The sequence below is a fragment of the Mustela nivalis genome (assembly GCF_964662115.1).
Source record: "Mustela nivalis genome assembly, chromosome: 10".
Classification (NCBI taxonomy): Eukaryota; Metazoa; Chordata; class Mammalia; order Carnivora; family Mustelidae; genus Mustela; species Mustela nivalis.
In genome coordinates, this window is record NC_139029.1 from 47,399,634 (window position 1) to 47,427,424 (window position 27,791).

The 27,791-nt window shown below is 38.7% G+C and overlaps 1 long non-coding RNA gene across 5 annotated transcripts in view; it reads right to left on the minus strand.

Annotated features, from left to right (window-relative positions):
• LOC309842890 overlaps window positions 1-27,791 on the minus strand; it is a 256,676-nt gene that overhangs the window by 106,338 nt on the left and 122,547 nt on the right. The window lies entirely within an intron of this gene.

Here is a 27,791-nt window from a genome sequence, read left to right on the forward strand (position 1 = left end):
CTTACACATTGAGCTTCTGAATATAAACAAGAGTTTCTTAGTTAAAACAAAATAAACAAACAAACAAACAAACAAAAAAACCAGAAAAATAGGGGCTCCTGAGTGGCTCAGTCAGTTGGACGTCTGCTTTTGGCTCAGGTCATGATCCCAGGGTCCTGGGATTGAGGCCCATGTCAGGCTCCCTGTTTTGCCCTCTCCCCACTTACATGAAGGGAATATTTATGAATGGAAAATTTTTACAACATGAAAGATAGCCCCATCCTATTTCATTTTGGAATGTCCATGGGACAAGGCAGCTCAGGGTGTGTATGCAGCCTTGGCTGGGGAGGTAGGTAGGAGGGACCAAATGTTGAGAGGAGGAGTAAAAGCCCAGATAGTTTAACTTGATTTAAGAAATACTGAGTTACAACGATGTGCCAAGTTCTCTACAAAACAGTGAGGATATCACATTGAACCAAACAAATACAGGGCTTATGGTGCCTGGTTTTACAGCGATGGATGTCAACACAGGGGGAGAAAAAAAAGCTGTCAGAGAGAAAAGGATAGCACCAAGAAAAAAAAAATTGTCTGGGGTTTTACCCCCAAAATTCAATCATCTTCTTCACTGGGTTCTAACTCCCTCTCTCACTCTTTCAGTCATTCTTCTGGATAAGGAATAGAGGCTAGAAAGAATCTAGGGCATCTGTCTGTCTGTCTGTCTTTCATCATTTACATACCATACACACTGAGATCCTCGATGTCCAACATTTTATACCAGGAAATGAGGACCCAGAGGTAAGCTAAATGTGACACTAACCCTCGGGATGCTCATGGTCCAGTGGGGAGATGTGTAAAGCATTGCAATGTGATGAATTTGCTAAGGGAAGACATGCAGGTAAGGGTGGAGAAATCATGAGTGATCCTTCTCTACTCCTCAGATGACTCCAGATTCCTCCTTCTCCAACTCTGCCACCTCTCTGCACCTCATCTATGTCTTTTGGATGCACCCCCTTATGCTGAATCAACAAGATCAGGAACAGACATCCGCAGTGAGAAATAATGAGGGCACAAGAAAGTCACTACAAATAGAAGGCAGTTATGTTGCTTCGTGATTTAAAGTACTAAATGGTACATTTATTTCCATTAACTACAATAGGATGGTGTTCTCATGGGTGATAACAGTGGGATTTTCATGACATCATTTCAGTCTATCTGATTGTAGAACCTACTGGGTTTCCTGAATTTGAATGTTCCTGAAACATTGAAAAATAAAAGATATTCTGCACATTATCTTCCTAGCATCCCTCCACCTGATCTTTTTTAGTTATAGAAAGAGGCCTTGTTTTTTAATCATTCAGTTAAGAAATACTGAGTTTTAGTGCATGGCAGACACTGTCTCTATAGACATATAAATGAAAAACAAATGATCCCTGATCTCAAATTTCTTATAGTTTCACAGGAAAAATAATCAAGGTGATTAAATTCAATATGGTTGGTGCCACATGAGAATTGAGGCCAGTGTACATAAGGGAGAATAAGAGAGGAGCATACCACTAGCTGGGAGGTTCTATAAAGGATTACTAGAAGAGAAAACCAACATGAGTCAGGAGTGAAGAATCATGGTTGGTCGGGTAGATGGAGCTTGGAAGGGTGTCGAGCCAAAGGAGAGTTTGTCTCTGGAGGATACTGCCCAGTGAACAGGCCAAAGCAAACATGTTCACACTGCTCAGAAATTTGGCATGCTACAGATACTTTGGAGTCAGAGAGATTTTATTCTCATTTTTTTCTGTCTCTTCACCTACTTTGAGTCATGATTGTGAAGTTGATATAAGAAAATACAGTAGATGATGTATTTCATATATTATCTGACACCAGTGAGTTCTTATAAATTTGGAGGGATGGGAGGAAGCATATAGGTATTCATGCATACAGAGTGAGGAGCCCCTGACCATCTCTTTATAGGATTGAATGGTATGTATGTACAGTATGTAAATGATGAAAGACAGACAGACAGACAAATGGCTTATTTTATCCAGTATAATGAACTATCTATCTCCAGTTTGTTATCCCAGATCCACTCCTGATCTCTTATCACCAGCTATGTGCCTTGGAGACTCTATCAAAGGGCTTCTTCCCTAACTTCTAGTTGAGTTAAATGGTGAAGGACATCTAGGAGATCCAAGAGAAAGAAGAGTCATCTCAAGCTCCCTCCTCTGCAGTCATCTCAGGCGGCCACGTACTTGGTAAAAGGTCACAACTCCTGCCAAGTGGCCCGCTCCATACCATTTTCTATACCATTAGATTCTGTAAACTGCTTTCTCCTTCTATCCCTCACACACAAGGGTAAAATATCCAGCTGCTCATAGCCCTGGACACTATTTTCCTTGTGGTCTCCACACACCCTATCCATACCTTTGAAAATTAATCCTTTATTCAGGTCTGCCCTAATCACCCAGTTTGAGTATGCCATCTATTTCTTTCAGGGACTAAGCTTTGCCAAAACACTCCAAAAAAATATGTGGGAATTCATTAAAGATGGGGAGAAAATGCATATCTTTTGTTAGGGACAGATTAAGATACTGAACCAGCTGAGGGCTAAGTGAAAGAGATGTCTTTCTCTTTCTACTAAACTGAGCAAATGGAAGAGTCCAAATCTTATTCATCTTTTAATCTGTAGCCCAACATCTAGTTTAGAAAGTGAGATACAGAATATGAGCTCAATATATGTGTACCGAAGTGTTCTGTAGCATTGCCAGTGAGAGGAAGAGATGAAGGAGAAAAGAAAAAGATGATATGTCTATATTCCTGCCTCTCCATACTCACAAACACATATATACTTATACCACAATTATGACTTCTTTTTTTTTTTTAACATTTCAAGAAACCTTCACTTGATCATTCCAGTCTTGATTAAACTAACACACTGATAGAGGTCCACAGGAAAGACTCTCTCCTTCACTTTGTGGGATCCAGACCTAAAACTGCAATAGTAGCAATGTGAAAAAACTCATTTATTGACTCAAGGACCTCAAAGCCAGATGGAAGCTTGGAGGTATGTGGTTCAGCCCAGCTTGCTGCTGGGTGCTGTGTTTGAACATTCCCTGGAACAGGGAGATCCCCACTTCCTAAGGGATGCACTCCCACCCATTGATGTTTAGCCCTAACTGATAGGAAAGGTCTTCCTTGAACTGAGTTAAAATCCACCTCTCTGCAACTTAATCTCTGAGAAAAAATAAATTTTCTTCTAACAGATATTGCAGGATGTTTCATATCACCAAGATTAAACTCCCTCCCTGACTTTAAATATTGGTAGAGTAGGACATGACCTATGAGTTGTAATTTGGAGAGAACCAAGAGGATTGTAGGAGGATCTTCTCGGTGTTCCAATCCCACCTCCCACCACCTAAAAGATCTCCAGCAGTAATCATTTCTGTGAGTGGGGACATGTACTTAAAGGGATCGCTTTGAAATGGAAATAGTTCATGGTAAATGTCTTCAATGGAAGAGCTATGTCTTCTACATGTTTTATATTGTGACCAGACATTAAAAGTACAGAGATAGGAGACTAGAGGGTTATCAGCTGAGGATGAGGAAGTATCCCAGGCATCATAAAGGACAAGGTATCCTGGCATGGGGAAGAGCGTTTGCAAAAGCACAGAAGAGGGGAGAGTCCAGCCCTTTCAGGGACACTTTATTTGGTGAGATTGTAGAATATGTGTGAAAAGAGGCAAGCTATGAGCTAGAGACAGAGCAAGGCCAATCTTGGCTACCTTCTAGCTATGACCTTGGGAGAGTCACTTCTCCTCTCTGTGAAATGAGAAAGTGGGAGGGCTACATCATTTCTAAAGGCCTCCCTTTTCCATAAATCAATGATTCTAAAAATGCCTCACACTTCTGTAGCTCTTCACAGTTCATAAAGTACATTACCTCATTTCATTCTGCAGCATGGAAGGCAAAACTTGGCAGAATTCAGAGTTGACCTTACTATTTTCTGATGACTTTTCAACAGGAATGCAAAACCCAGCAGCATCCCCAAGTTCTCACCTCTGAACCACTCTTTCAAGTAACCTATAACTCCCTTGCTCATCACACACACACACACACACACACACACACACATTTCTGAAGGATAAAATAATAATTCTTAAAAGAGTTCCCATATTTAAATTTCAAAAAGTGCTCTGTTGCACCAACCCAATCCCAGTTAAAATGCTGAAGAGTGAAGGTCATGTCTAGTGCCTAGAGAGTAGGCAAATCATACTCCTGCCATAGAAGCCCTTGGTGACTTGGAGATTCAGTTAGCATTCTTAACCACAAGGTCTGAATCCAGGGTATCAAGAAAGGTATTTCTAATAGGAATATATTAGGAGAATGGGGTTAAGGAGCACTTAGCTTCCCCAGTTGAGAATTTTAAATTGTGTAATTGACCTAAAAGGGCCTTAATAATTGAGGCTATGTTGTAATAAGAAATGCTGGAAAATGTTTTAGTCTGGATTCTAATGCTACCCAGCTGAGTAACCTAGAACAAGTTAAATTAAATTCTCCGAGATCTGTTTTCTCATTCATAAAATTAAAGGTTGTGTTATGTGATCAATAAGATGCCATTAAGTTTATTTTTTATTCACTCAATGCATGTTGATTAAACATCTACCCTATATCAGACATTGTAGAAGTTATTAGAATAAAACAAAAAAAAGCTAATTAAGATTACATGTGAGTGAGAAAGAGAAAGAAAACACTCCATGCCTTCAGGAGCTCACATTTTGGTTGGGGAGGGAGATGTGCAACAAATAAATGCATAAAGGATCATTATGCAGTGAAAACTATAGAGAGAGAGCAAACACAAGAGAAGGAATTTGTCCTGGTGGAAGAATCAGGGAGTTAAGAGAGACGGAGAGAGAGAGAGATGTTTAAGTTGGATCTGAAGGTAAATAAGGCAGAGAGGGGCTTTCCACCAACAGGAATCAGAGCAAATGGAGACAGACTTAAAGAAACAGAATTCATTTGTCATGTTTAGTATATGGAGTGATGAAGAAGGAAGGTGGCTGATGGAGATGCAGGCAGGAGTCCAACTATGCTTGATGAACCAAGTTAGCCTGGATATGACACTGAGAAGTCACTCAAAGTTGTAGACCAGAAATACAGTCTGCCCTGCATTCAGTAGATCATTCTGGTTGCCCTAGAGAGTATAGACTGAAGGGGCACAGGACTAAAGGCAAGAGCTCACTGGGAAAACGAAGATCACTGAATTATTCCAGAGGAGTTAGAGTCTGAACTAAGGGAGCCTCCATGGAGACAGAGAGGAATATGTGAAATTAATAGTCTTTTAAAGAATGTTATATGTGATTTATTTATTTAAGAAATATTTACATAGCATTTCTTATGAACCAAGCACAGGTCTAAGCACTTAGAAATATTAACTCAATCATCATATCAAAACTATGAAATTGGAACTACTATCACCCCTGAATTATAAATGTGATAAATATGACACAAAAAGGTTAAGTCACTTATTTAAGGTCCCATAGCTAGTGAATGGGTAGTCTTCCTCTTGAGTCTATGTTCTTAATCACTAATATGAATACAACCAACACTGTGTTGCCAGCAGTGATTCCGAAGAGTGACTGGCTCTGACTTTGTTGGCTACTGGATGGATGGCCATGTCATTTACTTCCTGACATAGGGAAGAGCAGATGTTGGGAGAAAGAATCATGTTTCTTTGGGAGCATGTTCATCGAGGCAATTGAGACATCATGGTGGAAAAGCCCAGGAAGGAGCTGAGCAAGTATGAGTGGAGCAGAGAATTAAGTTCTAGGTTGAAAATCTAGATTTGGAAGTCACCTGTATATAGATGGCAATGGTCATCAAGTGGGTGACCTGGACTGTCAGTCACTGTCACTGGGGTGGCCAAGGGGAAATGGCAGGGTGGTATTCTTCAAGTTGCATTCTGGTTCTGAATGCATGTCAAGAACTGTTCCTCATATCCTTAGAATGTTTGTTATTCTATTAGTTGTGAACTAACTGTTATCAAAGGATGTGGCTATTTTCAACCACTGTTCATGCTTAAAGTACTTGAAAACACAAAAACAATGAACATTTGAGCTGCTGACAGAAAACAGGACTTTGATTGAAAACCTGTAATAAGAAATTAAGGTGAATGATGAATCATGAAACACTATGTCAAAAACTAATGATATACTGTATGGTGACTAACATAACATAATAAAAATATTATTAAAAAAAAGAAATTAAGGCAGATGAAACCTCTAGCAAGACTTGATTTCATAAAATCCTCCTTAGTAATCCTGGTCTTTAATATTTAAAACCTACATCTAATAATTGGTACAAAACATCAAAACTTTAATTTGGTCATTCAGTTCTGTATTTACATTTCTTTTATTAAAAATTTAGTGAAAATGAATAATTGAAGAAAGATTAGAGCTTAAAGAATTTTGCAACTACAAGTTAATGGTTGAACTCTGGTCTACTGAATAATGATTATATCCATTTAAGAATTAAGTCCTTTGTTTTCAGAGCTCAAAGAATTCTGACATGATTTTAGAAAAAGTATAAATGACACTCACTCCCTGCAGGAAAGCCACTTCATTTACAGGCACTACAGTTACTCCTGTCATAGCAAATAAATGTATTAAGCTTTTACTATTTGCCAGGCATGGAGTTGTATGCTTTCTATCTATTGCCTCATTAATATCTCTCAACTGCCAGGCAAAGGCAAAATTATAGTTCTCATTCTAAATATGATGAAACCATAGTTCATAGAGGGGAATTCACTTGCCCAAGTTCATTCAATGAGTAAGTTAAAGACTGAGGATTCCACCACTAAGTGAGGTCCATATTCTGTTTGGGCAGTAATCAAAATTTCTCAAATTTCAGAGTCTAGCATTTCCTGAATGCTGTATCTCTTCCTTCCTAGAAGGCATGTCAGGTATTCTTCAACTACCCAATTGAATTTCTATCCTTCCAGACCTCATCTCAGGACCCACCTCTCCACCAACTCCAGCTCATACCAGTTTTTCTTTTTTGTCCTTCTCTTTCTTGACTGTACCACTCATACTGTCATCTAGGGCCATGGGCTTCCCAGGGATACATCCTGCCTTTGCCCCATCACTGTAAACCCTTTTTAGCCTAGACTTACCAATACCTTGTAATGAGGTCTCACTAGACTTGTTTAATAAATTATGGCCAAATTAACTGAAAAAGTGTTTAGGGGGGTCTCTGGGGGAACCCAGAATAAATAGAACCTCTCTTCTACCCCTGAAACCTGAACATATTGAAGAATAAGCAAAAGATGGCAGGTGAAGGTCAAAGTTCAACTTTAGTGTCTGTGCTGATAGGTTGGAGCTTATAAGCTAGAAGGTGAATCAAAATGGCTTTACTAGCACTGAAAACAAAAACCTGGTAACTTAGGCTCAATTACAGTATAGTTAGCCAGCATAAGTGTGCTCAGGTGACGCTCACAGTATAGCTAAGTAGAGAGGAAATTAACTGCAGGACAATGGTCTTGTTTCTTCCCAAGAGGAAGAAAGAACAGCATCACCAGTTATTTTTACATAATTTTTTCATAAAGTCATGACATCTTTCCAGGAACAAAGCAATTCCATAAGAAAAAGAGACTGAGAACTGTCATAGAGCAAGGCATAAGGAAAAAAACATGTCCTTCTAATAGTGTGGAATAACTCACAAAATTTCCACTCATTCTACATTGATTAGGTATAAAAAGAAAAAAAATGAATAATGACAGCATCTTCTACAAGACCCATGAGAGTACATAAAAAACATTCAAGTCTCAACCATAGTAATAATAGTAAAAATAAGAATAATAACAAGCACCAGAAAATATGCTGTGCTTCAAATCCTTGTAATTACCATATGTATGACACTATGATTATTCCCATTATACAGAGGAAGATTATAAAAACTAAATAAAATTTCCAAGGTCACACAATTAAATAGTGGAAGTAAGAGTCAAATCCAATTTTCCTAACTCTACAACCTCTTAACAATGAGAACATAGAAGTAGCCATTCCTAATTTTGCCTCCAAGACGAATAATTCCCAGACATATGACCTTTAGTTATAATTCTCATACTATAGTGCATGGACTCTCTTAAAATATGGTTTCCAGAAGCTGTTAACCTTTCATTCTTAACGGTTACCAAAGTAATTATCAATGCCAGCAGCAAACATATATGCATGCTGAATAGGGCAGTTATTGTATCCTGTTAAGTTTGATACACTTCAAGTCCAAAGACTCAGGCATGAAAGCCAGCTTGAACACTTATTGGCCATGCCAAGCTATTTTGAAGAAATTAACATCCAGTTCTATTTTTTAAAATAGGATCATAAAACATTCCACAGTGATGTTATGAAGACTAAATTAGATGGTCTGCATTAAATGCGTAGCACAAAGTCTGGCACAGAGTAAATAAATAAGAGACTGTTACCAGGAGGAAGGCAAAGGGTGAGGAGAAGAGGAGGAAGGATATCTACACTCTATTTTGACAGTGTCTTTTACAGACTAAAAATTGAGGGACGAAAATGAGGGGGAAGGAGGAAGAAATAGAAGCTATAGGAAGTATAAATATAAACTGTTTTTGCAAGTATCCAGGGCATTGTAATAGGAAGAACCATGTGCTATTGGCTGTCTCTCTGGGAACTGGCAGAGTGTGTCGCAGAGCAGGAACACCAAAATGCATGTAAGGGGAGACCATCCTTGGCACAAGGTCAGCCTAGGCCTGTGGCATTTATCAAACAACTTCTCTGATCTTAAGACCCTCCTTGTCTCTCTTTCTTACCTAAATCATTGTACATTTTTTCACCAATGATATCATAGAAGAACACAATCCCCTCTCCCCTCACCACTGCATAACATCAACAATTTCCTTCATGAGACGCTGCCAATATCTGCTGTGGATAAGATGCTTACACTTGCTGGATCTTAGTTTCCTCAACTCTAAAATAGGGGGCTTACAAAAGCTGTTTCTCAACGTTTGCAGGAGGAATATAACAATGCATTTAAATCAAGTTTGTTAGACTCATGGTCCTTCCTTACACACATACACACTCCTTCTTTACAAATAGCCCTGAAAGTTAGGGACTAGAGCTTGTGGAAAGGGACGAGCACTTACTGTTATACTTCATTTGTTCTAGTCCTTCCTACATGATCTGTCCTGCTAAAGCTGAACACAATACTTTTTCTCAGTTTGCAAACAACAGAGATGTTTAAATACATATATTTTTAATCTGTTGTAAGAACTATACTAAAACCTGACTTTGTGTAGTATTTTATGGTCATACCATTTTCACTGCCTTTATTTGGCCCTCACAGCAATATTGTAAGGAAGCAGAGCAGCCACGATGATCACTACTTGCAGAGGGGGACGCCTGGGTGGCTCAGTTGGTTGGACGACTGCCTTTGGCTCGGGTCATGATCCCGAAGTCCTGGGATCGAGTCCCGCATCGGGCTCCCAGCTCTGCGGGGAGTCTGCTTCTCTCTCTGACCTTCTCCTCGCTCATGTTCTCTCTCACTGTCTCTCTCTCAAATAAATAAATAAAATCTAAAAAAGAAACACTACAGAGGGATTTCAGGTTCTGTCTTAACCACCCATCTAACTGTAAACCCAGCTTCCCTAATGCTGAAGCCCAGATTCCCCTGCACTGACAGAGAGGGGAAAAGAGGTGATGAATGAGATAGCACCCCCAAAAGGGGACCATAATAAGAGACCCTCTCTGGCAACATGAAATTATTTAACAAAAATGGAGGGAGAACAGCCTGACAGATGAAAACTTCAGCATCCTGTGACAGTGGAGGGGAGCTGCCCCTAGTCCCACATTATGATGACAGCCCTTCCTCCCATTGGAGAAAGATTTCCACAGAGGCCTCAGAGATGAGAGCCTCCACCACCCTGCTAAAGAGAACATACAGTCCCCAGTCCTAGGTTTTCCAACTGTCTGTACTGCCTGCCTCTGCAGTGGAAGGTAAGAAGGAAGCCCTGACATGCCAACCTAGGATCTCTTTTACCTCTTTCATGGATTGAGCGTTCACCTGATAGTTCCATTAAAAAATGGATCAATAAACAAAAAGTAGTTTGATAATTATAGATCTTGTTCATGTTTTCAATTGGTATTCAAATCTTTTCCATAGCATCTGCAGAAACTTGTCAATGCATTGGGCACCCCCACTAATGGGGACTTGGCTACTTCAGGAAGCAGTTCATGTGACCTTGGGAATTTCTTTCTTGTGTTAAGCAGTGATCAAACCTTCCATGAGGTTTATTGCCCTTTGGTCTGAAATTAGGGTGCTATTCAAAGTATTAACAATCTGAAAGGCTGATGCAGTCCCTGCCATCTGCATATCAGCCCCGGGTCCAGGTCATACACGAGGGCCACAGAAGACAGATGTAATGGCTTATCCTCAGGAAGCCCTTTTAGTAAAGTGCATGGAGCTAGAGGAAGATGAGTTAGCAGAGAGAAAGCCACCAAGTCAAGGCACTTCAGGATTGACTGGAATTTCCATCACATTTCAATTCTAGGAGCATTGTTGGTTTTGAGCTACTTTTTAAATTCTAGTCTACACACCAATGAAATGTGGGGGGGAAATAAATTTTGATCCTCACTTATGTTGACATCACCAGCAGAGAAGTATCTGGCCTAGTAGAAGGGAAAGAACATGACCATTTGTTCATTCATTTAATTATTATCTATCCAACTCTGTTTGTTGCGTACCTAATAATCGCAAGACCCTGGGCCAGGTGCTGGAGATACCCAAGTGAGTTAAACGGACATGTCTTCATCCTCCAAGAAACTTAAGGTCTAAAGCAAATGTTTTGAATATGACAAAATTACTTTTGAATCCTAGCTTCACAGACTGCAGGAAAGTGATTTCCTGTTTTTATTTCCTCATTTGTAAAACAATAATAGCCACAAGGACATTATCATGTCTAGAAAAACCCAAGTAACCATAAGGACCACTGTGGTTTTTAGACAACAAACTTAGGGTCTCTAATATTTAATAAATTGTCATTATTTTCCTTGTAGTTGTTACTGATATCACATACAAGCATGTAGGATCTAGCTTATATTAAGATAGCAAAGTGCTGGTCTCCTTCTTCATTTCATCATATTAATTATTGAAGTTTTATATTAAAGTCTTAAATCCTAGGTTATAATATATATTGTGTTTGTGTGTATCCTTGTAACTACAACATAGCTCAATATATAGAACATTTCCAATACCCAATGTTTCCCCTCCTGCCCCTTCCCAGTCAGTGTCTACCACCGCTCTCCAGAGATAACCACTTTCTGACTGCTATCATCATCCATCAGTTTGTTTATTCTTGACCTTCACAAAATAGAAGCATACAGTATGCAATCTTGACTAGAGATCCATCCATGTTATTGTGTGAGGCAAAATGGCACCTTTTTTATTGCTATGTAGTTTTCCATCACATTGAAATTCCCACAAATGTATTTGTTTTCCCCACGGCCAATGAACATTTATGTTGTTTGATCTGGCCATAATAAATAAAGTTTCTGTATGACAATTCTTGTACATGTCTTTTGGTGGACATATGCATTCACTTCTCTGGGGTATATGTCTAAGAGGGTGTCAAGGAAAACATATTTTTTATCATTAGTATATATTACCAGTCAGTTTTCCAATGTATTTATACAATGTACATCCCAACCAGCAAGTGTAAGAGGTCTACATTGTTGCCAACCTTTTTTTATTAGCCACTTTAGCCAGTCTGATGGATGTGTACTGATATAGTATTGAGGTTCTCATGTGCTTTTTGCTAAGCAGTAATGCTGAGTAACTTTTCAAATGCCTATTGACCATTTGTCTATCCTTGTCTATGAAAAACTTGTCAAGTATTTGGCTCACTTTCTAATTGTGTTGCTTGTCTTTTGCTGTTTAGGTGACTTACAAGAATTCTTTATATATTCTGAATAAGTTCTTTCTATAAATATTTATGGTTCACATCTTATCCAAGTGTGCAAACTGCACATTCCCTTGCTTAATGGAGATTAAAAAAAATCTTAATTTTAATGAAGTTCAATTTATCTATCTTTTTTATAATGATTCGTGATTTTTCTATCTTGTTTAAGAAATATTTAACTGACCTTTTTAAATTATAAGTGAAAGTCTCAAACATGATTTTTAAATGCTTAGTCTTAACATAAAGGCAATTCTCTTATTCTAGTCTTAAAGAAAATAGTGTCAATAAGCTTAATTCTTATGAGCAAAGAGTAAAACATTCTGGAAGCCAAACTTTACTAGATTCAAGAAAAAAAATAGTTGTTTCCATGAACACTTTATTTAACTAGTTCATTCAATCAGCATATACAAAAGTAGTTTAACATAATAATTAAAAGCAGGAATCTATGTGCTCTTTAAATTTAATATCTAATTCTAATATTCCTAAAAATCAAGTGCTGGTTTATATTAAGTTGCAAATATCATCACTTATAACTAGAAATAGATAAGAGCAATGCTATCTGGTACATAAGTTTTGCCATTGCAGGCTGAGCTGTCAGAGTTCTTGAACTGTATCAGGTATACCCCCCATGCTGGCTACTCTTCTCTGTGTACACTACAAATTTTAAATATCCTTAAATGAGTTGCTCAAAAGTGACTTCCACACCACAGGCGTGTTTTCTCTTTGATCTCTATAAATTTGACTCCCAATAAGATTTCTTTACCTTTTCAGGAGTATTACCCTTTCGATTTTCTTTGATCTCTATAAATTTGACTCCCAATAAGATTTCTTTACCTTTTCAGGAGTATTACCCTGTCGATTTATATTAAACCCAGATTTAATTAAAACTCTAACTTTCAGTTCTCAAACTTTGGTGTGCCTGCTATTCATCTGGGTGTTTATCAGAAATCCAGATTTCTGGCTCCCAATTTAGAGATCCTAATTCAGTAGATCTAAGGTAGGGCTCAAGAACCTGCATTTTTAAATAATTTCTCCCACCAATAATTCTAGAATCAGTGATTTTTGGACTACACTTTGAGAATGTTACATCAAATCTTTCTTACAGATGTCTTAGATAAAGTGTATCTCCTGATGGTGTTTTGTCCATTTGGATTTGAGATCCACCTTCATTGCTTTGTATTGATTCCCCTTAAATTCACCAATAAAAATTTGTGGTATGGGGGCGCCTGGGTGGCTCAGTGGGTTCAGACGCTGCCTTCAGCTCGGGTCATGATCTCAGGGTCCTGGGATAGAGTCCCACATCAGGCTTTCTGCTCAGCGGGGAGCCTGCTTCCCTCTCTCTCTCTCTGCCTGCCTCTCTGCCTGCTTGTGATCTCTGTCTGTCAAATAAATAAATAAAATCTTCAAAAGAAAATTTATGGTATGGAAAAATTAAAAAGTAAAAGATTTGGAGATAAGAAGCCAAAACTTAGCTCTGCAAATACTGGCCTTGGGCAAGTAAGTTAACTCTTTGAGTTTCAATTTCCTCATCTGTAAAATAGAACACATTCTTGCCTGATTGTTTCAATCATTCAGATAATCTATGTGCTATGGCAATGCAGTGTGGAGCTTACAAAAGGTGTTCCCTATATATTAAGCCTCCTCAGTGCATTCCTATTATTCCAGTATATGAGCATTTTTGAGAAAACTGATATTATCACCCAATTAATTGATTCTTTCCTGCCTCCTGTTATTTGAAAATTTTATTGACTTTTATCTCTGACTTCCTCTCAGCCAATGGTACCCAAGCAGATCTGCATAGGGGAATCTCCTGGGAGCATCTTAAAAGTTCCAGATCATTTAGATAAAGTCTCCAGAGGTCAAGACTCAGAATTATAGAATTAAAGAGATGATTTGGATGTGTACCTTGATTAAAGAATCATTGACCTAAATAGCTGATACTAATGTAGTTACTATGTATCAAAAACCATAAAATGTGGAGACTCTTTGACCCATAATTATTTATTCCTAGAAATGGACTTTGAGGGAGTAATCATAGATAAATGCAAAGATTTATTTACAAGGATGTTTAATGTAGATCTCTTTATAGGTAAAAAATAAAAAAGGAGAAAGAGGAATAAGAGGAGGGAAAGTTGAAGGAGAAGCTGAAAGAGAAGGAGGAGAAGAAAGGAAAGAAAATGCAAGACACTGAATACACCTCAAATGTAAATAAAATCTGATATTCCTTATTCCACAATATCACACAGCCCTAAAATAATGGTTATGAAGAATATGAGAGGTATGATCTACTTATGAGGGATATCTAACATTAAGTTAGCAATAATTTTAACTGGGTATTAGGATTCTAGGTTATTTTATGTAACTCTATTTTTAAATTTTTTTCTGTAAAAATCATTCTTACATCAAAATTTAAATACATATGCTATTTTTCATGACAGCAGGTTTTAGATCAAAATTATGAATATATTGCTAGACTCTTTCTCAAGGTTACTATTTCTCATGATCAGAATTATTCAGCTACCATCATTTATTCTGAGGAGAATATCTATTTATTGAGGACAAATTGGGTACCAGTACCATGCTAGATTGTCTCATAGATGCTATTTTAAATGATCTTCAAACAAGTTCATGTGGTATGTACTTTATTTCTCCCATTTTATAGGTGAAGAAAATGAGACTTAGCTAAATTAAGTGTCTTGCCCAAGGTCAAAATCAAATGATGGGAGAAACCAGTTATAGAGTACATGAGTGATCTCTGTGTTTCTTGTAATTGCATGTGAACTGACAGCCATCTTAAAATAAAACCTTTTTTTTTTTTAAGCAAGTAATTGAAAGAACAGGGATTTACACATAATCCTGTATGATTTCAACACCTGCACTTTCCCAGTCACACCAGTACTAAATTGACCTCACTGGCTGTTATCTGACCTCTCTTCTCCTACCTTGCCCACTAAGACACTCTGAGTGACTTTGTTGGAAGCTCACAAAACCAAACTCATTGTCCTCCATGGAGTGACTCTGCTGAAACCATTCATGAAGGCCATTCTCCAGGTCTGCTAGAAGCAGCAGAGGGGCAGCCTGCAGGTTGTGCTGCCAAGAAGGAGCAGAGTAAAGGAGGTAAGAGTCAATGGGCATTTTGCCTGACTAAGGACTCTGGGATTGGACCCTCAATAGATATGCAAATTAAATTCTGTGTAATTTGTGCTTTTCAATAACCTCAGCATGTGTTGGATGTGTACAAAAAGAACCATAAAATAAAATTGCAGACAAAGGGGGGAGTCAGAACACAGAAAGGGGAAGAATCGGTTTATTCCACAAGCCAAACAATGGGTCATAATAAATTCGCCAGGCATTAGCTCTTTGGTTGCATGGAACAAAGAGATTGAAATGAAATGGAGGAAAAAAGCATCACAGTTAACTGTTAGGTGCCTGGCCTGCTTCCATTTGGCCAAGGAGACAGATCACAGGATGAGCCAGGGAGCTGCCCGGGGGCATCTGCCACCTTCATGGGGCAGCCCCCACTGGTTTGCAACCCAGCCATGGCTCTTCCATATGCTCAGGTGTCACTGGGGCAATTTTTCCTTAGGAAAAATACATAATAAAAAGATCCAATTGTGTTTTAATTGGCCATCAGTTAATCCATAGTTAGATGCTCCCAAAAGAATTATAAGATAAAGTGTGAAAGGAGAAATGCAGAAATTTAAGGAAGAGAGAGAGCCTTGCGAAAAGAAAATGAAAGAGGAACAGAGAGGGAGAGAGAGAGAAACTAACAGAGAAATATGATAACAACAATCAAAACTACTATTGCCAGTGCTATCGCTCCCACCAGCAGTGCCATTGTCATTTCTGAGTATTAACCATGGCCTCAAACCTAAGGGCAGTTGTCCCTCCAGAACAGAGCCCTGGCAGCCCTCCACACACTTCCCCAGAGCCCGGTGAAGATCACTGTGAAGCTGTCATCTTGTCTGAACATGTCTCAATCACTTGCCATCTTAGTTTTTATTTATTTTTTAATTTGTTCATCCTCCCAGTGACCTCCGAGGTCCTTGACAGTAGCGCTAAGTTCAACTATGCATCCTAAATGACAAGCATTGGGCCTGACCCATTTTATGTTCTCCAACATTTACAAAATGAATGAATGAGTTTTAAATGGGTGAATGGATGATTGGATAGATGGATGGATGGATGGACGGACGGGTGGATGGATGCCAGGCACACTCTAATCTTCACACTAGCCAAATGAGTTAGTTGTTAATCTCATTTTACAAATGAGGAAAGTAGTGTCTAGAAAATCCCAAGCCTATCTGATTCTTTACCCTGTGAAATAGCATTCAAAAATGATTTATATTCGAGAAACAAAGAGGAATAAATGTTAAGAGATTTGAGGAGTAAATAAATGGGAAAAGAGAAAGAGGATAGAGGAATAGTTGGGGCATCAGGGGTGCTGCTTGGTACCCTCATAATAGAGGACAAGCCTTTGGCTTTGTTTGAAAAATGAGTAATAAAGTCTAGAGTGAGCATAAGCCAGAAACAGATGACATCATATTAGCATAGAATCAGGAATTTAAGAGACTCTTAAATCCTATTTGGCTCTGACAGCAGGTGGACTGGGGTTGAGGATTTGCAAACTGGCCAAGGACATCCCTGGTAGTCCTAATGCAAAGTGAAAGTCAACAGAGATTTGATAAATAAACAGAAGTGCTCTGAGATTTGGTGTCCACATAAAAAGAAGAAAGTAGTGAAGCAGTTTTGCTTGAGGGAGGCTGGAACAATCTTGTTCTTAAAGACATAAGCCCCATGGACCCTGCTTGCCATAATTTTCAGAGTAATATGATTTTTGACAAATTCATTAAGCAATAAGACATGACAGACTATAAATTGCTCCACTGTTAATTTATGTCCACTATATTGTTAGGCATCAAGCCAAAGTTTGGTCCTATCTGAAAGCAAAGATATAAATTGCCGTTGTGTAACCACAATCTGGAATGCTTTGTGAAGATCAGAGAATTATCAAATACTAGAATTCTCCACACACGGAATGAGAATTAAATCCCTTATCCAGGCATCAGCTTCCATTGAGTGCCCACTTTAGAACAGCTATTTCCCTTGAGGAGATTTTACCAGAAATGCAAATAGCTTGCTTTCTATAAGTAATAAGCCCTGTGCTAAACGTAAAATGTCAATATTTGAGGAGCACCAAAAAAAAAAAAAAAAGGAAAGTTCAGTTCTAGAGCAGTAGGAATGAGAAGTGGGAATCAGGGAAAGCTCCAGAGAAAAGATAATTTTTTTTTAAAGATTTTATTTATTTATCAGGGGGGGGGGGAGAGCGAGCACAGGCAGACAGAATGGCAGGCAGAGGCAGAGGGAGAAGCAGGCTCCCTGCCAAGCAAGGAGCCTGATGTGGGACTCAATCCCAGGACGCTGGGATCATGACCTGAGCCGAAGGCAGCTGCTTAACCAACTGAGCCACCCAGGCGTCCTGAGAAAAGATAATTTTTGAACTGGGTCTGAAACACAGGCATTTCTCAAATGGAAAAGGATAGAAGTTTGCTGCAGGAAAATCTTACAGAAGCATGAAGGTATGATATGTTCAAGGATCTTGAATAATTTGGTGGAACTGTAGCTCAGTGGGCCTGGAAGAGAATCATAAACAGGTTTCATGGCAAGAGTATAATTTTGGATCAAACTGAGAAGCCATGTACTCCATGCTAAACGCCTATGAGTTTGTTCAACAGAAGTGTCTTTGCATCTCCATTGCCACTGCCACATTCAGGCTGTTATTGTCACACTTGAGGATTGAAGACTTCTTTCAAGAATGATGTCTGGATGAACCATTAGTTCTTAAGAAGGTTATAAACCCTGAGGCTAGTACACTATTCCAATGATTTAGGCAACAAACAATAATAAAATGAATAATGGCTAGTATATATTGACTGTCATTGTGATCACTTTGAGAGTTATTCTGCTCAGGCTGGAGCACTGGGTTAGAACAACTCTCGGGAGCTACTTTTAGTGGAGAGGTTTTCCAAGCCTACCTTTTCATAATCCAGAAATAAACAAGTTTAGACCTCTTCCTTTCTAAGTATCTAGGGAAAGATGAAATGAAGACCTGGGTTTGAAAATATAAATCTCCATGCCATCAACCTCATTCCCTATGTATTCAGCACAGCCCCTTCTATACACCCCTAGACTGAATAAACAGATTCAACCCCATGAATTTGATGCTTCTTTCGGTTTCCCCTAGACATATCTAAGGAAAAGAAAAGAAAGAAGAAAGATTATCCCTTGAATAAATGATGTTGGGAAAACTGTACAGTTACATGCAAAAGAATAAAACTGGACCACTTTCTTATGCCATTTGCAAAAATAAACTCAAAATGGATTAAGGACTTAAATGTAAGATCTAGTGCTATAAAACTCCCAGAATAAAACACCAGCAGTAAGTTCTCTGACATCATTCTTAGCAATATATTTTGGATATGACTCCTCAGGCAGAGGAAACAAAAGAAAACTAAACAAATGGGACTGCATCAAACTAAAAAGCCTTTGCATAATGAAAGGACCCATCAATAAAACTAAAAGACAACCTACTGAATGAGAGAAGATACTTGCAAATGATATATCCAATAAGGGGTTGATACCCAAAATATATAAAGTACCCATATAACTCAATAACAAACAAAACAAAAACCTGACTAGAAAATGAACAGAGGAACTGAATAGGCATTTTTTTCTAAAGAAAACATCCTGTATATGCAGATACTCAATGTTATTAATCATCAGGGAAATGAAAATCAAAACCACAATGAGCTATCACCTTACACCTGTCAGAAGGGCTGTTATCAAAAAGACAAGATATAATAAGTGTTAGCAAGTATGTGGAGAAAAGGGATCCCTTGTGTACTGTTGGTGGGAAGGTAAATTAGTGCAGCCATCCTGGAAAATAGTATGGATATCTCTCAGAAAATTAAGAATAAAACTACCATACAATCCAGCGATGTCACTTCTGGTTATTTATGGGAATGAAATGAAAACACTAATTTAAAAAGATATATGTATCTCAAATGGCTATCAGACACATGAAAAAATGTTCATCATCACTAGCCCTCAGGGAGATTCAAATTAAAACCACATTGAGATACCACCTTACACGAGTTAGAATGGCCAAAATTAGCAAGACAGGAAACAACGTGTGTTGGAGAAGATGTGGAGAAAGGGGAACACTCTTACACTGTTGGTGGGAATGCAAGTTGATGCAGCCACTTTGGAAAACAGTGTGGAGATTCCTCAAGAAACTAAAAATAGAGCTTCCCTATGACTCTGCAATTGCACTGCTGGGTATTTACCACAAAGATACAGATATAGTGAAAAGAAGGGCCATCTGTACCCCAATGCTTATAGCAGCAATGGCCACAGTTGCCGAACTGTAGAAAAAACCAAGATGCCCGTCAACAGACGAATGGGTAAGGAAGATGCGGTCCATATACACTACGGAGTATTATGCCTCCATCAGAAAGGATGAACACCCAACTTTTGTATCAACATGAATGGGACTGGAAGAGATTATGCTGAGTGAAATAAGTCAAGCAGAGAGAGTCAATTATCATATGGTTTCACTTATTTGTGGGGCATAACAACATGGAGGACAAGGGGAGATGGAGAGGAGAAGGGAGTTGAGGGAAATTGGAAGGGGAGGTGAACCATGAGAGACTATGGACTCTGAAAAACAATCTGAGGGTTTTGAAGGGGCGGGGGTGGGAGGCTGGGGGAACCAGGTGGTGGGTATTGGAGAGGGCACGGATTGCATGGAACACTGGGTGTGGTGCAAAAACAATGAATACTGTTACGCTAAAAAGAAATAAAATTTTTTTTAAAAAAAGATATATGTATCTCATGTTCATTGTAACATTATTTACAATTGCCAAGTTATAAAAGAGACCTAACCCATTGATAAATGAATGCATTTTAAAAATATGGTATCTAGATAGATAGATAGATAGATATAATAGAATATTACTCACCTATAAAGAAGAATGAAATCTTTCTATATACAACAATATGGCTGGACCTAGGTGGTATAAAGGGTTAGTAAAATAAGTCAGAGAAAAACAAATACTGTATGATTTCCCTTATGTAAGATTGAAAACACAAAACAAATGGACAAACAAAAGAGAAGCAACCTCATAAATACAGTGAACAAACTGGTGGTTACCAGAGGGGAATGGGATGGAAGGGATGGATGAAATACATGAAGAAGATTAAGAGGCAAATATTCCAGTTATAAAATAAATAAGTCACCATTACATAATGTATAGCATAGGAAATATAGTCAATAATATTATAATAATTTCATGTAGTAATAGATGGTAACTAGACCTATCATGGCCATTATTTCATAGTGTATAAAAATATCAAATTACTATCTTGTACACATGAAACTAATATGGTATGTCAATTATAATTCAAATAAATAAATGAATAAAATTTTTTAAGTGGGCAAGAAATTGCAGGAGCTGCTTTCTAACTGGCATAAGTAGAATTAAGGGACTTATCCTCTGAAAAGTACCAGGAGACCTAGGTTTTAGTCCATGTTCTTTCTTACTAGTCCTACCACCTTGAGGAAAGACACCTCACCTGTTTGAGTTATTATGGGAATCCAAATGAGATCATGCATGTGAAAATATCAGGCACAGAGTAGGCTCTCAAAAGATGTCTTCAAATGTGCATCTAAGGCCAGCTAGTACAGATCCTGAGAAATAAGCAACATTTATAGGAGAAATGTCTAATATGTGGGAAAAGGGTGGCAGACCCAAGGATTAAGCTCAATGAAATCATCAGCATGATCTCATGGCATCATGGGGTGATTTATAGAATTTTGTCCAGTTATTTTCAGCCCCCAGAGACCTTCTATCGGTTTCCATTCTATACTGATACTGTTGGTGAAGTTGGCACATGTTATTAGTCTTCTTCAACCTACACAGAGTGAGACAGGTCCCAGGGGGTAGAGGGAATTTTTGTTTCACATGAATCTAGCTACATGTGTGAAACACACTGGGTCCTTGGGGATTCCTGACACAATTTAGATGTTCTTTGCCTGCCCACTGCAGGAGGCTCTGTATAGAAAAGGCATCCTGTCACCTCACTAACTCTCGGGAAGCAGACTAGGTGCTGTAGAAAGAACACTTGTCCTGGTCTCAAGAGGTCTGGCTTCAGAAGCTCAGCTCTGCCAACTGAGAGATCTTGGGAAAATTAACTCTTCTGAGTTCTAGTTTGCTTGTCTGAAACGTAAATGCAAATCATCGCACCTACTATTTGGGATTATTTCTTGACTCAAATGATAGAACTTATGTGAAAGCTCTTTATAAACTGTGGAGTGCCAAAAACTGTGAGTGAGTGTTAGGATTTTCCTCACTGTTATTTATGGCAATGGAGTGTACAGGGTTTGCAGCCAGTTAAATCTTTCAGTCCCCATGTCTCCCTTACCCCTTGGCTACTATCTCCATCCAGGGTCACTGCAGGAGAAATGACTCATTTCCAGATGATTCTAATGGGGAGACTCTAATGAAGCCCCTATGTAGAAAGGTATGCATATAGTTAAGAGAATAAAAAAGGGATGGTGGGGTGACAAGAGACCAGCAATAGCTGAATGCCATTACTCCCCACTATGGCTTAAGTGACAAAGAGAAAGAAGTCGTCTACCAGAGCTCAGTGAGGACCGAAGCCTTAAAGGAGGAAGGGCTGTCAGAGGTAGACAGCTATTACCAGATGAAGAACACCAAAACACGTTAAGATATCTCTCTCTTTCTCCCTACCAATCTCCCATTGGTTGAAACCAAACAGAGAGCAACCTGCAAGGGATCCCAAATGATGCAATTCACAGTGTCAGACTCTCAAAGACCCGGGTCTTTGTGGCCACCTGTTATTTCTCATCTTCTACTCATCACAGTGTTTTATGCACATTTTCTAGGTGGCTGCATAGTTGGTGATTATGAGCAGGATTCTGAGACTACAGTTCTGTGTTCAAATTCATACTCTCACTTACTAGCTCTGTGACCTTAGGTGAATTTATTTAACCTTTCAGAACTTCAGTTTTTTCATCAATGAAAGGGACCTTTTAAGAGTGTCAATCATGAAAGAGTGAGAGCATCAAATTCAATAATACAAGTAAAACACTTTACAAGGTACATATAATAAAAGCACACCATGTTGATGTTGCTGTTTGACCTTCCACAGATTCATTTTCTACTTCTCCCCTCTCTTCCAAACCTCTGCACTAGAAACCTTTCTCCATGAAAATCGCTGCCTTTTACATCTTTAACCTATTTAATAATTCTATCATTTGTTTTTTTTTCCTAACTGAAATTTGGATCTACTTTTCTAATTTATTTCTTTTTTTATCTGACTTCTTGTCAGCATTGTTACTGGTGACCACTCCTTTCTCCTAAAGGCTTCCCTTGGCTTCTGTGTTATCGCCTCCTGGTTTTCGTCTTGTTTTGATAGACCATGTACAAAACTGAATTTATTTTCTTTCTCACAAAACATGCTCCTTTACTCTTACCTTAATTAATAATACCCACATCATCCAATTACTTAAATATGGGTGTCTCAACTCTTTCTCACTCCTTATAACCAATAAACCATGGCGCTCCATACATTAACCTCTAAAATATCTCTAGAATCCATTTACTCTTCTCCATCCCCCAGAGCACCATGTTTATGTGAACCATCAACAACCTTTGGCATCTGAATTGCAGTAACTTCTTAAGAGGTCTCACTGTCATCATCTTTCTTTCTCTACCCATTCTTCACACAGTAGTCAGAAAGGTCATTCTAAAGAAAACACTTTCTCATATCAGCACCCTTATTAAAAACCCCTCAGTGAAAAACAGACACATAGATCAAAGGAACAGAATAGAGAGTCCAGAAATAGACCCTAAATTCTATGGTCAACTAATCTTCGACAAAGCATGAAAAAATGTCCAATGGAAAAAAGGACAGCCTCTTCAATAAACGGTGTTGGGAAAATTGGACAGCCACATGCAGAAAAATGAAATTGGACCATTTCCTTACACCACACAAAAAGACTCAAAATGGATGAAGGACCTCAATGTGAGAAAGGAATCCATCAAAATCCTTGAGGAGAACACAGGCAGCAACCTCTTTGACCTCAGCCGCAGCAACCTCTTTGACCTCAGCCGCAGCAACATCTTCCTAGGAACATCGCCAAAGGCAAGGGAAGCAAGGGCAAAAATGAACTATTGGGATTGTATCAAGATCAAAAGCTTTTGCACAGCAAAGGAAACAGTTAACAAAACCAAAAGACAACTGACAGAATGGGAGAAGATATTTGCAAATGATATATCAGATAAAGGGCTAGTGTCCAAAATCTATAAAGAACTTAGCAAACTCAACACCCAAAGAACAAATAATCCAATCAAGAAATGGGAAGAAGACATGAACAGACTTCTGCAAAGAAGACATCCATATGGCCAACAGACACATGAAAAAGTGTTCCATATCACTCGGCATCAGGGAAATACAAATCAAAACCACAATGAGATATCACCTCACACCAGTCAGAATGGCTAAAATTAACAAGTCAGGAAATGACAGATGCTGACGAGGATGCGGAGAAAGGGGAACCCTCCTACACTGTTGGTGGGAATGCAAGCTGGTGCAACCACTCTGGAAAACAGCAAAATGTTGAAAATAGAACTACCCTATGACCCAGTGATTGCACTACTGGGTATTTACCCTAAAGATACAAACGTAGTGATCCGAAGGGGCACGTGCACCCGAATGTTTATAGCAGCAATGTCTACAATAGTCAAACTATGGAAAGAACCTAGATGTCCATCAACAGATGAATGGATAAAGAAGATGTGGTATATATACACAACAGAATACTATGCAGCCATCAAAAGAAATGAAATCTTGCCATTTGCGATGACATGGATGGAACTAGAGGGTATCATGCTTAGCGAAATAAGTCAAGTGGAGAAAGACAACAATCATATGATCTCCCTGATATGAGGAAGTGGAGATGCAACATGGGGAGTTAAGGGGATAGGAGAAGAATCAATGAAACAAGATGGGATTGGGAGGAAGACAAACCATAAGTGACTCTTAATCTCACAAAACAAACTGAGGGTTGCTGGGGAGTTGAGAGAAGGGGGCTGGGGTTATGGACATTGGGGAGGGTATGTGCTATGGTGAATGCTGTGAAGTGTGTAAACCTGGCGATTCACAGACTTGTACCCCTGGGGATAAAAATATATTATATGTTTATAAAAAATAAAAAATTTTAAAAAAACCCTCAGTGATTCCCCATTGCCCTTATTAGAAAGCCCTCTCTCTCATGTGCTAGCAAGACCTTCTATGACCCAACACTTGTCAATGACTGAATACTTACCTAGAGCCATTCCTTTCTCTCCCTCAACCCCAATCATACAATCTGAAAAATCCCCCAGAACCCCAACTTTCTCTTGTGAGTGATGCTGCCAGGACCTGCTGCCCTCAAACTATGCTTGGGTAGCTCTCTCTTGTCAGCTGAATTGTCATTTTCTCCAGTAACTTTTCCTGACCCTGAAACTCTGATTTAGTTGGCCTTCCTAGGTATGCCCCCATGACCATAAAGTGCTGACTCTATGAAGTAAAAGGTAGAAACATGTGTTTAAGAAAACCAACCATGGGAAATAAACCATATGGAAACTGACCACATACTGAAAAGAAAAATATTAAAATCCACATCTAGCTCAATGCCCCACTTTGGGAGAAAGCTATTTTTAATTGAATTTAAATATTCTTTTGAGTAAAAATATGCTGCATGGCTGTAGATATTCTTGATAATCTTTAATTAGAAACTAATTAAAATGATTTTACTTAGCATTTATTGCCCACCTCCTACAGGCAATGAGGGTAGTAAGTGCTTTGCATGCATTATCACACAAGAATCTACATCATAACCCTATATGGTAGATACAAACATGCTTCCCTTTCACAATAAAAAAAACTGAGGTTAAGATTAACATACATTTCCAGGTCCCAGAATAATGAAACCCAGATTCAACAGGCCTTTTGATTCTAGAACCCAAGCCTTAAATTCCATAGCATTTGGCCTCTCATAAGACATCAAGGACCGTGACATTGGGGGGCTTGAGGGTGGGGATTTGTTTCTACAATATTAACATGCAGCTCTTCTCCCCTTTAGGATGCTTAACTAAGGAAGCTGTGCACACAAAGAAAAGTTGTAGAAGAGAAATGAAGTAAATGATTGCCCAATTGAGGGTTTCTCTAATAAGCTGGGGTGAAGCACCTACCTGGGGATGGTCAGTATAAGAAGGGTTCCCCACTTCTGATTCTATCAAAGACAGCCACATGTGCAAAGCCAAACCAACCTGACATACACACCAAGACACTGAGAAATAAGAGGGCTAGCCTTCTGGTTTGGACGAAACCCTGCAATGGTGTGATGATTGCCCAAGAGCAGAAATGCAAGGCAGCGAGTAGAGACAGAGCCCTTGGATACAACTGATCAAAAATCTTCTTTCATACCAATACAGAGGGATCTTAGAAGAGGGAGAGAGGTGGTCTGGTGGTCTGAGGAGAGATTGTATTTCCCCTGCAGGCAAGAGCAGAAACATGGGAGGCCAGTGAAAAGATCAGAGAGGGCAGAGTACCATTTTTACAATGTGGTTAGAGCACTTGGACACATCCTACCATTTCAGCGTTCTCCTTAAGTCCCTGTGTAAATGTTAGGTGATTTGAAAAGAAAAGAAGAGAGAAACATTGCAGGTACCACATTTGTGAGTCCTATCCAAACTATAATTTTTTTTTTTTTAGAAAATACCAATCTTGAAGTATCCCAATGGTTTTAGTCATTGAAATCAAATCTTAAGAATAATTACTCATGTGCAAAACTATCACTTCTTCATGGTTTCTAAGGATGTCTTTTTCAGTGTCACTGCTTTGTACAGTCTACAAAGATGGTAGCTTTGGGTTTCTTCTGTGTACAACCTGGATGATCTCTATAGAAACATCTTTCTGCCGATTGATACCACAAGACCACCACACGACCTCAGTCCCCACCCAACTACTGAATTGATGGACCAGGGTGATATATTATCCATTTGTTCATTTTTTATTTGTTTTTTTTTTAAGATTTTATTTATTTATCTAAGAGAGAGAGGGAGCACAAGCAGGGAGAGGGGCAGAGGGATAGAAGAAGCAGGCTCCCCAGTGAGCAGGAAGCCCAACGTGGGTGGGGCTCAATCCCAGGACCCTGGGATCATAACCTGAGCCAAAGGCAGATGCTTAACTGACTGAGCCACCCAGGCACCTCATAGTTTTTTAAACTGATATATAATTGACATATGACATTATGTGAGTTTAAGGTGTACAACCTGTTGATTTGATACATTTATATATTACAATATAATTACCACCTCATGTCACATAATTTTCTTTTCTTTCTTGTAGTGAGAATAATTAAGAGCTAGTCTCTTAGCACCTTTTATAGTATGGTATTGTTGACTATAATTACTATGCTGCATATTAGATCTCCAGAACTTATTTATCAACTATTTTAAGTTTATACCCTTAAATATCACTTCTCCAATTCTACCACCCCCAGCCCTTGGTAACCATGATTTTACTTTTTGTTTTTACCAGTTTAGATTTTTTTAGATTCCACCTAGAATTGATATCATACAGTATTTGTATTTTAGTATAGTATTTACCTGACGTATTTCACTTAGCACAATGCCTTCAAGGCCCCTCCATACTGTTGTTACTTTTAAAATGATTATTGAACTTGAAATTATTTAAAAATAATTTTAAAATGAATATTGAACACATACTACCTGCTAGCCCAAGCTAGGATCTGGAGATACAACAATAAACAAAATGCCTTTCCTGCTACCAAAACCTCATGGGCTAGTGGGGTAGAGACACAAGTAAACATAGATTTACAATTCAGTGTGATAACTGTTTTGATATAAAAAATATTAAGCATATTTGAGCACTTCTGGTAATGCCACTTGTCTCTTATGGTTGTTGTGAGGATTGAATAAATTAAATGCATAAGAAGCACGTAGGATAGTACAAAGCACAAGTGCTTCTTGTGCATTGATTCACTCAATCCTCACATTAGCCACGTGATGTAAGTGCTATTATTAAGCCCATTTTACAGATGAGAAAACTAAGGCACAGAGTAGATCAGCAATTTAATACAGGTCCAGAATGCGTTCATGATGGTAGTTGGTTCTGAACCCAACAGCAGTCAGATTTCAGAGCCCACAGAATTTAATCACTACCCAACACTACCTGTCCATGGGCAAACACACAGGGTACTGAGGGAGGAATGGAAGGAAGGAATCTAATCCCGATTGGATGTCAGACACATGGCACATATTTCCTGTCTGGGTGACACAAGTCAGTCTCTTCTCACACTGATACTAAAGAGTACTCAGCTCTGACCTCTGATGCCTCCCCCCCAAAAAGCAGAACTGTGCATCAAACTGACATAGCTGATTTTGCATCAGCCTGTCATATCATCACTCAGTTTAGGCCTTGGGAAACTGACACAGAAGCAGATGTTAGGAATATTATACATAGTATAAATATCATAATGATGTACAGTTGTCAAAAGCATCTACCTTCTTTGTTTTAAATGAAGGCATTTAACTTGGGAAATGTCTTACAAAGCCAAGGTTTCAGCCAAAGGGAAGAGGAAAGTGTAAACGTGAGAAGCTCAGGGAAAGGTGCATGAAATGCAGGATGAATGTTTAGTCTGTGTCTAATAGTTTGGGGAAAAAAATGTGTAATCTGGGAAGATTCTGGGGGAAATTTCCAG